Here is a 13,275-nt window from a genome sequence, read left to right as displayed (position 1 = left end):
TGGGGTGAGAAACTGCCATTCTCCTTGAGGGGTCTGCACTAATTGAACTTTTAACTGTGTACTTAAATTCCTGGAATTAATAATAATTTATAAAAGAACACATACTCTAAAATATGACCCAATTCATTCCCACAAAAGACCCACCAATAATATTATCTAGTAGATATTTATAACTGAGTTTATCACCCTGTTAATGTCCCTAAGATGTCATGAAATAAGATAAATTGCAAAGGCTAATTATATGTGACTAGAGGCCAGGTGCACGACATTTGTGCACTGCGGAGGGGGCGGGGTCCTCTCAGCCTGGCCTACGCCCTCTCACAGTCCAGGACCCCTCAGGGGATGTCCGCCTAAGCTGGCAGGCAGACACCCTTGAGGGGTCCTTAGCGCTGCTGTGGAGGCGGGAGAGGCTCCGGCCACCGCCACTGCACTCGCCAGCCATGAGTCTGGCTTCTGGCTGAGTGGGGCTCCCCCTGTGGGAGTGCACTGACCACCAGGGGGCACCTCCTGCATTGAGCATCTGCCCCCTGGTGGTCAGTGTGCGTCATAGCGACCGGTCGTTCCGTCATTCAGTCAATTTGCATATTAAGGTTTATTATATAGGATACGGTGTTCAACAAGTATCCTTTACTTTAGATATAACCTTAACTATTTTTTAATCAATATGTTTTCAAACTGAATTTTTCTCCATTTTCTTTCAATGTCTATCAACTGATTAATTTCATGCTGATTATCAGTATGGCTGTGGTAGGCTCTTTGCTAAACATAACCAGGTACCACTCTTGAACTAAAGAAGTCTGTATTATTGGGCGTTTACTACCCAAGCAAGACCAGTATTTGCTTGGCATAACTTTTTGGAGATGATAAGAATGGATTAAGTCATCTGATCACCAGCACTGAATGGCTTCCTCTTCATTTGTTACCTATATAAACAGTACATGCTCACCATTCTAAAACACTTAGAAGAGTCAAAGAAATCAAAAGACAAAATAAGTAAATAAAATCGTTCTATCTCTCCACCCTGAAATATATATTATCACTTAGATGTACTCATTCAGACTTTTCCCAAACACAGTATATGTATTCAATAAAAGCATACTCTATGCACTCTTCTATAAGCTATTTTTCTACTTAATAGATCATAAATTCTTTCAAAAATTCTTAGAGGTCAGACAGCTCTGAATCAGTACTTCGAAGATTATGTGATGTTAAATTGTGTACTTTTAAAAAAGATCTCTTATTTTTCGCTATTCAGGGTTTTTTGTGTGTTTTTTTGCTGACAAATGTTCTTGCACACACACACATCACACACACAAACGCAAACACACACGTGCAAAACACACATGCACAAAAACACAAGCAAATATACATACGCAAACATTTTCTCACATTATTTACTTAGAATTGCAAATATAATTCTAAATAATTTTCCAATTATTTACTTATAATTCCAAACTAAACCAAATGATACATACTTTAAAAGATTTTAAATAGATATTGCTAAATTGTGCTCCTTAAACTGTTTACCAGGAAACATTCTCACCAAAAGTGTAGGAGACTGGCATTTTAGTAAGCTTTTAAAATGTTTGCCAATGTGAGAAGTGAAATATGGTTTGTCACTGCTGCTTTACTTCAATTTCATTGATCAGTAATAATGCTGAGTATTTTTTCATGGCTCTTATCTATCCATATGTCATCTTTTATAAATTTGCCATTTTTCTGTTCTTACTGAATTGTAAGTGCTCTTTATATATTAGGACTATCAACCCTCTGTCACATTTGTAAATAATTAACTCATTTACGTGCATCTTTCTGAGGCTTGTTTCCCCCACTCTTAGTCACTGGATGAAGAGTTTATGATGACAATTTAATGCTTTCTTTTCAGTACGCAAAGCTATTGTGACTAGTGTGAAGTTAGGCATCACGGACGTGTGCCTTTGATGATTAGCAGGTGACACATAAGAGTGGGTATGGCTGCTGCATTGTCGTAGGTCTGCGGTTGTGTCTGTACCGAGGTAGCAGGAAGGTGACATTGGTCAACCACAATCACTCCTCTACCACTGCATGCCCATCTTCTCCTCGTCTACAAACCTACTTGGCCCATAATTCAGGGACCAGAAAAGAAAAAAGGTAAACAAAGAAGATGCTAAATCTAGCTTCAGGAGTAAAAGTTAAAAATAATTGCTAGTGCCCTAGCCTGTTTGGCTCAGTGGATAGAGTGTCGGCCTGCAGACTGAAGTCTGCGGGTCCGATTCCAGTCAAAGGCACATACACCCAGGTTTCGAGTTGGTCCCCAGTGGGGGGCATGCAGGAGGCAGCTGATCAATGATTCTCTTCCATCATTGATGTTTCTAGCTCTCTCTCCCTCTCTGAAATCAATAAAAACAAAAATAAAATTGCTAGGACTGGCACAACCAATTATTTAAGGCTGTACTAGCTTTCTCCTTGGAAAAAAAAAAAAAAAAAAAGAAAGACAAGGATTCCCTTTGGGGGAGAAGAGATGGGATGGGAAAGGAGAAAATGCATGCCAAATTCAAATATAAATAAGATAGAAGTAAGTTACAACCATGTGAGAAAGTCCTTTAACTTTTAATACACTGGGCAATATCATTGTTAAGATAGTCTTTGGAACAGGCTACCTTTGTAGTATTCACAATAATCCCACCATCACTGATAGACTCCAGAGAGTTGCCCAGCCTCAGTGTCGCTCAGTGTCATGTCTCAGCTACTGGAACATTCACTCCCTGGATCCACGCTGCTTGCAGCAGCTCCAGGCACAGACCAGACCACTGACACTCAGGAACAATATTGTGATGGTTAAGTAAACCAGAGGCCATGTGAGTGTCTTCTTTAAAATAAATATTTTCCACTTCTTTTGGATTCCGGCCCTGTCTCTATTTCAAGAGGTACACGCTGGAAATAGCTTTTCTGAGATTCCTTTTAAAAACACATAAATACTTTATGATGACATTTGTTACCCAAGGTCTATGTATCCCACATTATTATAGTCTGTAAACGTTTAAAAGAAGAAAAGAATATATCTTGGGAGGAGGGCTGTAGGGGTTTTAGCAGCTGGGAATCTGGCCTGTCGTTGGGTTTATATACAATTTCCAGGTAGTCGGTAAACACTATTAAACGGCAGATCCTGGTATCTATCGGCTGCCTATTTCTTTCAGCTCCCCGGCGCCGTGAGCAGGGAGAGTTCTAGAACTTCAAGTGGAGGCTTGAGGAGCTGTCTGGAAGATGCATGTGCATGGAGAGCTCACTTTTCACGGAGACTTCATCATCTGCAATGACGCTGGGGCGAGCGATGAAGATTCTGGGGGGAGAGTATGATGCGTGGCGATGAGAGGAATTTACAGAAGAAACAGGAGCAGAACGGGTTCCCTTTCTGACTATCTCTCCGTGTGGACACCGACAGCCAGGCCCCTGGGCCAGGGAGCGTGGGAGGCAGCTTTTCACTGAACCATTTGGCGTGAGGCAGAGCGGGGTTCAAGTAGTACCCGCGGCCTCCTGATCAGTTCTGTGCTGCTGGGAAACCGGGCCCCTCCTGGGAGGCGGGCTCGTGCCCTCGGAGAAATGGGGGCGGCCCCTCCGAGGCTGAGGGTGGAAATTAAACGTCAAGGCTCCTTTCCCCACGGAGGCTCTGATTTACGTGCTTCTCGATTACCCTCCACGTTAGGTCCGAATGCTCCCACCCTCCCTGGTCCACGCTATTCCCCAGCTCATCCGGCCTGCACCACCTCAGCCTCCATGCACTTCTTCACGCCCAAGTTCATGACCACAGCGCTTGGCAGGTCTGCCACCGTGCAGGCGAGGGACTCTGCCGGGCCCACACTCTGCACGCTCACTCTCAAGCTTCTACAAGAATTCCACTAGAGAGCACCAGCAGGCTCAGGCAAGGGCTCCCTATCCCTTCAGACGAAACTACTGCTTCTTCCAGGAAACGTGCCTACGGCCAAGTTTACCAGCTTACCATTGCCTACACCATCTGGCGCTTTGTACCAAACCTAGACTTTTTTAAAAAGTCATTTCATATAGTCCGGAGAAAATATTTTAATAGAATTTGAGCATGCATAGAAGCCGCTGGAAACATACAACTAATTGGAGACAGGTTTTAGCAAGATTTTGCCCCATTCGGTGGCATCTCAGTGAAACACAACTGGTGTGCTCAGAAAGGATCATGACACGGGTAACGGAGCCACCAAGCAGCCTAAACACCCCTCAATGCATAACATTTCTCAGGAAGTGAGGATACAGGACGAGGAGCAGTTGGGCCTAACCGCCCTTCGTTTCTGAGCTAAACATAATGTGTGTCAATTATCATCCAGGTTGAAGCTCTTACCATCCGGGTGCTGGGCTGGGTGTCACAGAGAGTTTGCAGGAGCCAGCGCCTTCCTCCCAGAGGTCTGTGTCTTACATGCACTTTGGTTCCACAAACTCTGGACTGAGAACCTCAACTCTGATGACTATAACGTGTCATGTAGCCATGATGCTAAAACACACACACACACACACACACACAGCCCTCTATTTAATTCTGCACAGGAAAAGCATCTTCTGTATCAATGCCTAAATCAGCTTCAAACCATTCCTTCCTTATTTTTCATGACCCTGGGGTCTCATTGCTCGACTATTGATATAAACACACACACACACACACACACACACACTGTACTGACCTATGGGATCTCTATCAAGATTCCTTTTCAGGAAGAGTTATGCAGGGTGGGGCCAAAGTAAGTTTACAGTTGTAAGTACATGAAACAGAGTTTAATCTTGTATTACTGTTTATTCTTGGATTATTTTCCATACAAACAACCATAAACCTACCTTTGTCCTACCCTGTGTGTGCAGGACTCTGCATTTCCCCCTTATCTATATACATCTATGTTTAAAGGTGTCCCTCGGATGGCTTTTTATGCAGAAGAATAAAACTTGACCACTAATGGACTGACACAACTGGTAACTGTGACTAATTGTCTCAAAGCATACAACTGCGTTTTTAAACTTAGGTTTCCTCTAGTCAGTCTGTTGATATTAGAGACATAATTCCTGAGCCTGTGTGAATTGATTAGGAAAACTTGTGCGTCCATTTCATACCTTTAACCACTCAACTGCTAGGTGGGACTCCATATTTTTTAAGAAACTACTTTCAAAAAAGGTATTAAAAGACATACTTAAATTCAAAGATTTTTCAAGTTGTTATGCAGTATCCCATCCACAGTGAATTTCCGGAATTGAGTATGGCTGACACTATTTTGAAACAGCTGTGAAAACACCACTCCCAATAGATTTACTAGAAAATGCAACCGCTTTTCGAAAACTCAGAGCTCAAACACACTCATTAATGCTTTGACGTAACAAAGTCTACATTTTCCCCCCTTTATTCTGTTGTATTCTACAACACATCTCATTAGAAAATCCAGAAGGATGTGTCTTCATCCCAGGCTCAAACCTGGCCATTCCCTACCCATGATTGCTACTTGTCTGCATAATAAAACTCTCTCCTAGTCATCCCGGGAGCTGCCTCAGACCCAGCCCCGCTCTGTCCTGCTGCAGGCTTTGATGGAAGTCCTCCGGCACACGCAGCCGGCGTGGTTCTGCGAAAATAAGTAGCCACGCTTCCACGTCCAAGAGGTTTAACTGCACGAGGCAGATTTTGAATGAAGCGACAATTGAGAAAAAAACACAATTGTAAAGGAAAGCTGGTAGCTACGCACGCACTGAAATTCCCACTGACCGTCACAGCCGGAAGCAGTGCGACCTCTCATCAGAACCACCTCTGTTTCTTCCTAAGCACCAAATCGCTCCAGCTCAACAGACCACAGGCGCTCACCCGAGACACACGCGGCCACGGACCCAAGGCCGGCTTTCCCCAACAGGAGAACAAGCTCCCTGTCTCTCGGCGTCTGAGAAAACGCCTATTCCCCTCTGAGAAAATGTACAGACTTTCTGTGGCTTGAATACATTCCTGGGTATCATTTGTGCACAGGGGGTGGGCAGGAGGGAAAAGCAGGCGAAAGAGCATTCCTCGTCCCTGAATAAATTAGCTCCGTTTAAAAGGGCAGGACTAATTCCCCACTTCTATGGTGGCTTCCATTAAGCTGGGCCGGTAATATGAAACCGCTTCAAACTCCCAGCAACATCCCAGTCAACCAAGAACAGTGGGACTGGCCCCTTTAAAAAAAAAAAAAAAGGGCGAGGGGAGGGGGTCTGGCCATACACAACCAACTCTAATTCCATCCTGCAGTAAGAAAACGCCGAATAAATGGGCTTTTTTTTTTTTTTTTGCAAAGGGCCATTATACCGCGCTCCTCATTACAGAGCTCATTACAGACTGTCTTTCCAGCGCTCACCTGACAACATGGGGGGACGCGGGGCTCCCCGGGTCAGCCCGAATGAGAGAACAAGCCTCCTATTTATAGCAGAGTGTGAACTTCTCTCATTGAGACGCGGACGCGGCTCACCCCGGAGTTTAATGTAATTAGGGAAGGGATATTCAATTTACAGTATCCACGAGTAATGATAATTAAATTGATCCCAAAAAGCTGTTGGTAAGCATAAGCTACCTTTGTAATTACATCCCGGTTTTCGAAATGACTTTAGTGCTGTGAACTTGGAGCATTCCAGCAAATGAAGGCCAATCCGCATCAAAGGAGAAGGTCTGCGGCTTCAAAGCTGGGCTGTTTAACATAATGAGCCGCCCGACCAGGGGGGAATCGCTGAGGCAGCCCGTCACTCACCAGGGCGGTCTATGCTCTCTCCACTGGGCTCACAGGCATCCATCCAAAATAGGCGAGACAGTCTTCATTTTTCACCAAATTCTTCATGAACAGCCCCCCTCCCCCCCTCCACGGTGAAAGGAATCGAAAGAACCCGCTCTCCCTATTTTCTGTTATGAAAGTGGCCGGTCACACGCTTCTGTTGGGTTGTGTGTGTGTTTGAAAGAACAGGCGAGAGCTATGAATGTGAAACCATTCTCCGGCCGGCGAGTCCGGAAGATGAGCTGGGTCAGCATTCCACCAGGACCAAGGTGAAAAATAAACAAACAGGCATGTTCCGCAGCTGCGGCGCAGGGTCTCTGGGAAGTCACCCGGCACTAGGCAGGAGGCGATCGGAAACGCGCCACTTGCAGCTCACGGCGCTCTGAATAGTCACATCAGAAAAAGGCTGAGCACTTACGGGTATCGCCAGAGCGCTCGCCCATCTGAGCATCTTCCATTAAGTTTCTGTCTGGAAGGAGGAAGGCGGGAACCTCTGCCTGACGGGCAGGAGGCTTGTCATAATTCATCAGGATCACAGCCTTGCTCAGGCTCCCCTCAATGAGCCAGGCAAGACGCCCACGGGAAAGTGCTGAGCACACGACTTCTCCAAAGATGCTGCCGGAAGGGCCGGGGTACCACTCGGTCCTGGTCCTGCCGCACCCGCACGAGAGGCTCAAGCATTTCACCACCTAGTACTTCCCGGGAGGAAGGTGAGCTGATAAACACCATCTCACTGCTATGTCAACCCCTGATTTCCATATCCAGTTCTAAAAGGGTGGGTAAGAGAAATATTTTTTTGATTTATTTTTTTATTATTTTTAAAGAATATTTTTATTGATTGCAGAGAGGAAGGGAGAGGGAGAGACAGGCAGAAGCATCAATGATGAGAGAGAATCATTGATCGGCTGCCTCCTGCACGCAACCCGGCACGTGCCCTGACTGGGAAGGAAACTGTGACCTCCAAGTTCATAGGTCGATGCTCCACCACTGAGCCATACCAGCCGGGCAGAGAAATATGTAAAACACTGCCAAAATAGGAAAGTTTAAAAGTTCCTAGTACTATTAAAGTATGCCTGTAAGTAAAACACAAATACAATGTATTAAGGAAAAATGACCGGTCTTAAAAAAACAAAAGACAGGAACTGTTAAGTACAGGGTTCTCTATATTGCCATTTCTCTTGACAAATAAAATTATTTGAAGGAATTGTAAAGAAATGTTAATTCTATATCATTTCCATTAAATGAAACACTTTAACATAAAATAATTCTATAACAAAAGCCCATGTAGTATTACCCATCTGTTTGCAAAACAGAATGTCATATGTTGGTATCTTTATTTTCCTCCCCCATCATCTTCCTTAACATACTGCAGAACCAGGAATCCGGTTAAGTGTTTACTCTTTGTCTTCATGTATGTGGGAGGAAGTAGGAAATTAGAAAGTGGACGAGTAATAGACCATCTGCAAATCTGCAGACAATAGTACAACTAGTTATACAAATGGCAGCAGTAAAAGAAGAACAGTATAAAGACCCACATTACAGTTTTATTAACTTGTTTATCTATTTACACCATGTAGCAAACAGTACACTGAAGATGTACAGCTACACATTTTTTGTTGTTGTTTGCTAATCCTCGCCTGAGGATATATTTTCCACTGATTTCTAGAGAGAGTGAAAGGGAGAAAAAAGGGGGGTAGAGAGAGCAACATTGATGAGAGAGAGAGAGCAACATAGATGAGAGAGAGAGAGAGAGAGAGAGAGAAAGAGAGAGAGAGAGACAGAGAGAGAGAGAGAGAGAGAGAGAGGCATTGATTAGCTGCCTCTTGCACATGCCCCAACCAGGGCCTGGGGTCAACCTGCAATCCAGGTATGGCCAACTGGGAAATCGAACCCGTGATCCTTCATTGCACAGGCTGACTCTCCACCACTGAGCCACACCAGCCAGGGCCTAGTTGCATCAACGTTATTTTATAATTCTACTAAACATAATCTTGACGAGTAAACCAATCAACAGGATTTCTTTTCCGTAATTGTTATTATTTTAACTTCATTGTCAGCTCTAAGTTCAAATATGGTATCTATTATTTAAAGTGCATGAAATCAAGACTGAGCATTAATATATACAATGCTCATAAAACGAAGGTACGAGCTAACGGGCTGAACAGAAATCAATAATGGCATTTAATGACTTCACGGGGAAAATAAATGACCCTCGCACCCTTAATGGATTAATGTCGGCTGCGAGCAACACAACATGGCAGAATGCTGACACAGTGGCACTCGGAGTGCGATGGCCTTCCCTAGGAGTGCCTGCGCGCCTTATCAAAGGAAATTGTGTTTTAATGCTATTTGGGACGTCGGTGTTGAGAGGATTTCTGCAATCCCATTTCATAAAGCATGAAGCATGCCCTGAATTGTTCCAAGGAGCTTTTGTCATTGGCGCACGCCCTCGGTCATCCTCTGAAAGCGTTCCCACTAAATGAGATCCTAAATATCTAAAAAGGATAACAACTCCGCACAGGATTCCAACACCCTGGGGCGGCTTGTCTTCCTGAACACACAAGCCCTGATGTTACCCCAGAATTTCCTTCCCCCCAGATAAGGAGAGAAGCCCATGCTATGTATTTGCCTCGTGGCCGATTCCACAACCTGAAACACACGTGCTTCCCATAGAAACTGCTTGATGATCAAAGCTACGCACCAGGGGCCCTCGCCGATGGCTCGATCCACGGCTATTAATTTGTAAAGTCATTACGTTTCCTAGGAAGGTCGCACGGGGTAGACTTTTCTGTTTTTCTAATAACTTACTGTCCTTAGAAGGAAGAGCAGCCTTTCATCTCCTTTTGATATTAAAACCATAGGAAAATCTAGACCACTCCTTTTCACTCTATAAACTGGTCTTCCAGTCTCACTGGCAGGTAACTGTGGCTTTTACCTGTTTAAACCAAATGCAGGTCCAATGTGAAAAAAAGGATTGGATACCTAGACGATCTTTCGCATTTAAAATTTCTATTGGGCATGTGAATCCGACCCCACCAGGAGTCACAGGGCTGTCTGAGGCTGTGACGCGGGTTATTCTTGTTTTCTCCAGCGTGATCTACAGCGCAGTTCCGACTGATTCAGCAATCATCGGGCGAAACTTCCAGGAACCTCGCTGGAGACCTGGCACGGAGGACCAGCTCAGAATAGGAACAAATAAATGTACAGAAGCCAGGACAGTTCCTTCTAAAAATAACAGGGGCTTCGGCTTCCAGCGGCGCAGGGTTCTCACAAAACGCAACCGAAAAATGCTGAAGGCAGAGCCGGGAAACGAGCTGAAGATTCCTGACTGACACGAATATTACTTCCCTCATCCCAGAGGATAGAATAGCTTCTTGAGCAAACGCAGCATCCTAATTAGTCATAATTGACTTTGCCTTTTAATTTCTAAGGCAATCTATAAATTATGGATTGTTGTGTCAACCAGAAGACAGTTTTTGACACCAGACCATATATCTCATTATTGTCATCAAAACCAAGTTTCCTAATGGGATAACTTCACAGTCTGCTGGATTTTAAAGCCGTCTCAAGGAAATGTTGGCTTTATGTTACCAAACCACGTGGCACGATTTTAACGCGTGCTGTCATAATTCGAAAGTGACTTCAAATACCACAGAAAGGTCGTATTAGGGATCACAGGAGAATTACTAGAGAGACAGGCTTGTAAGGAGAGGTCTACCCCACTTTTTCTGTTTTGAGGACCACGCTATCTGGGCTACCTCTGCTCTGCTCTGTACTCTGTCCCAAGTCCGCTTTCTGCCCTCAGCTCAGCACACCTGCTGGGCGGATGCAGCCCACTGACACTCCTTGGAAATTAATGGGATGCTCGCATGGACCCGTGCTCAGCTGCTCAGCAGGTGCGCTTCACCTGGAACACTGGGAATCAGTGAAGCAAATGCAAGGGAGGGATTTATTTCTCTCTTTCCAATTACTGTCCCGCATCCCAACCCCTCCCCGCTAATGTGTACCGATGTCCAGGGCAGCACCTGCTGACAGAGTAATGCAATCCTAGCCCAGCCTTCCCCAGGTCAGAAGTGGATCCTGTAGGTGTCCCCATTAAAGTCTACGGGACACAAGTTAGAGCTACTAGAAAGGACTCCCCCGAGACTTCATACAACCGACTGAATGCATTCCACCTTGGAAAGAAAATATTGGGGGGAAAAACAATTTTCACTGATGTGTTCCACAAATCCTTGAACACTTTGAAAAAACACCCTCCCTTTAACATTAACAAATTACACGGATGGAAATATAAATACTCTGCACTGCAGAAAATAACAGAGTACCACCTTATATGAGTTCATTAAAAAATCGGAATTTGAGATTAGAATAGAGGCATGTGCCATGATATGAAACATAATCAAAATGAACAAAATAAACTAACAAAGTGGAGACAGACTCATGGATACAGAGAACAGATTGACAGCTGTCAGACGGGACGGGGTTGGGGGCTGCGTGAGATGGGTGAAGGGATTAAGAAAAAAAATAAAAGAAAGACTCGCCCTGACCGGTTTGGCTCAGTGGATAGAGCGTCGGCCTGCGGACTGAAGGGTCCCAGGTTCGATTCCGGTCAAGGGCATGTACCTTGGTTGTGGGCACATCCCTAGTGGGAGTTGTGCAGGAGGCAGCTGATCGATGTTTCTCTCTCATCGATGTTTCTAGCTCTCTATCCCTTTCCCTTCCTCTCAGTAAAAAATCAATAAAATATATATTTTTTTTTAAAAAGAAAGACTCATGGACACAGACAACAGTGTGGTGATTGCCAGAGGGAAGGGGGATGGAGGGACGGGGGAGGCAGAAAAGGGTCAGTCGGGGATAGATGGTGATGGAAGGAGACGTGACTTGGGATAGGTAAACACACAATGCCATATACAGGTGATGTACTGTAGAACTGTATACCTGAAACCTGTATAATTCTATTAATCAATGTCGCCCCAATAAACTCAATTAAGAAAGAAATCAAACTTAAAAAAGAAACAATCAAAATGATGCAGAAGAATATCAGGTCATCAAAATCCTATGGCTAATGTCTGATTGTAAGTTGTAACCACTTTTTAAATATGTGGAAGATATGTATAATATATAGTTTCATATATATATGAATTTCACTGTAAATTTTTAAGGTGATGAAATTAAGCACATAGTGTTAGTAATATGTACTACATACATGTCCTGAGATTCCCTCATTCATCTGACAAACATCCTGTCCCAGACTGAATTATGATAAATATCTCCCAACGTTTACATAAAAATATATGTCCTTTAATCATTTTTCAGGGTGATTTTCACCTTAAAGTTTACTTTGTTAATGAATAAAACTACTGACCACGTGGCATTCAAAGAAAGACATCATTACAAACCTTTCTTTGAAAAACAGTATTTAAAAACCAAGAGCAGGCTTCCTTGCCTCCCAGCTGAGGTCAGTAAAATGTGAATTGCTTGGCCTGGCCGGCATGGCTTAGTGGGCGAGCGTCGACCTATGAACCTGGAGGTCATGGTTTGATTCCCGGTCAGGGCACATGCCTGGGTTGTGGGCTCCATCCCCAGTGGGGGGCACGCAGGAGGCAGTCGATGGATGGTTCTCTGTCATCGTTGATGCTTCTATCTCTCTCTCCCTCTCCTTCTCTCTCTCTGACATCAATAAAAATATTTTTTTAAATAGTGAATTTCTTGTTGATTCACTGGAGTATTTGTACTAGTAGCTCTAAAGGGCCATATACATCTACAAATGTGTTAAGTTCTTCCTCTTTTTTTCTCAAAATTGTTCCTGTGTCTGTTCTGTGCACTAGATTGGAAAGCAGGAGGAAAGATGAGGAAAACACAATCAGGCATGAAACTGGAACTGGTGGGGACCGAGGCTCAGGACACTGAGTTTGCAGCTCGGCATCGATGCGGAGTGGGAGGCTGTGAGGCCAAGAGCTGGCGGGTTCGGCTCCTGCGAGGCCTCGGGTCACCTAGAGTCTCAGGGTTCGTTCATTTCGTACTGAAAGTGGCCAGAACAACCTCAGAAACCCGCCACTAGCAAAATCATTTAAAATATATACATATATATATATATATATATATATTTTTTTTTTTTAGCAATTATTTGATATAAAATAAATGAAGATATTTAACCTCACACAACACACTGAGCACAACCTGTCCCATTTATCTTTCCACGAAATCAAAAGTTATAGCCTCGCCCTAACCAGTTTGGCTCAGTGGATAGAGTGTCAGCCTGCGGACTGAAGGGTCCCAGGTTCGATTCCGGTCAAGGGCATGTACCTTGGTTGCGGGCATATCCCTAGTAGGGGGTGTGCAGGAGGCAGCTGATCGATGTTTTCTCTCTCATCGGTGTTTCTAACTCTCCCTCTTCCTTCCTCTCTGTAAAAAAATCAATAAAATATATATTTTTTAAAAAGTTATAGCCTCTTAGAGCCACCCCTTCCCCCCCCCAAGACAGACGCTATTGTACACCAACTACATG

At 44.2% G+C, this 13,275-nt stretch overlaps 1 protein-coding gene across 11 annotated transcripts in view; it reads right to left on the bottom strand.

Moving 5' to 3' along the window:
- Nucleotides 1-13,275, bottom strand: part of TENM3 (teneurin transmembrane protein 3) — a 670,243-nt gene that overhangs the window by 256,362 nt on the left and 400,606 nt on the right. The window contains exon 1 of one of the 11 annotated variants that reach the window (XM_070408140.1): nt 6,747-6,765. The exons of the other annotated variants lie outside the window; for them this stretch is intronic. The gene's annotated coding sequence lies outside the window, so the exon portion shown is untranslated. Of the gene's footprint in view, nt 1-6,746; nt 6,766-13,275 lie in introns of those variants that run through there. 11 annotated transcript variants of the gene reach the window in all.

Source organism: Myotis yumanensis, unplaced genomic scaffold, assembly GCF_028538775.1.
Source record: "Myotis yumanensis isolate MYYU_CA2020_CCGP unplaced genomic scaffold, mMyoYum1.0.hap1 SCAF_3, whole genome shotgun sequence".
Classification (NCBI taxonomy): domain Eukaryota; kingdom Metazoa; phylum Chordata; class Mammalia; order Chiroptera; family Vespertilionidae; genus Myotis; species Myotis yumanensis.
The sequence above is the reverse complement of the archived record's forward strand: the minus strand, read 5'-3'. Positions and strand labels throughout refer to the sequence as shown.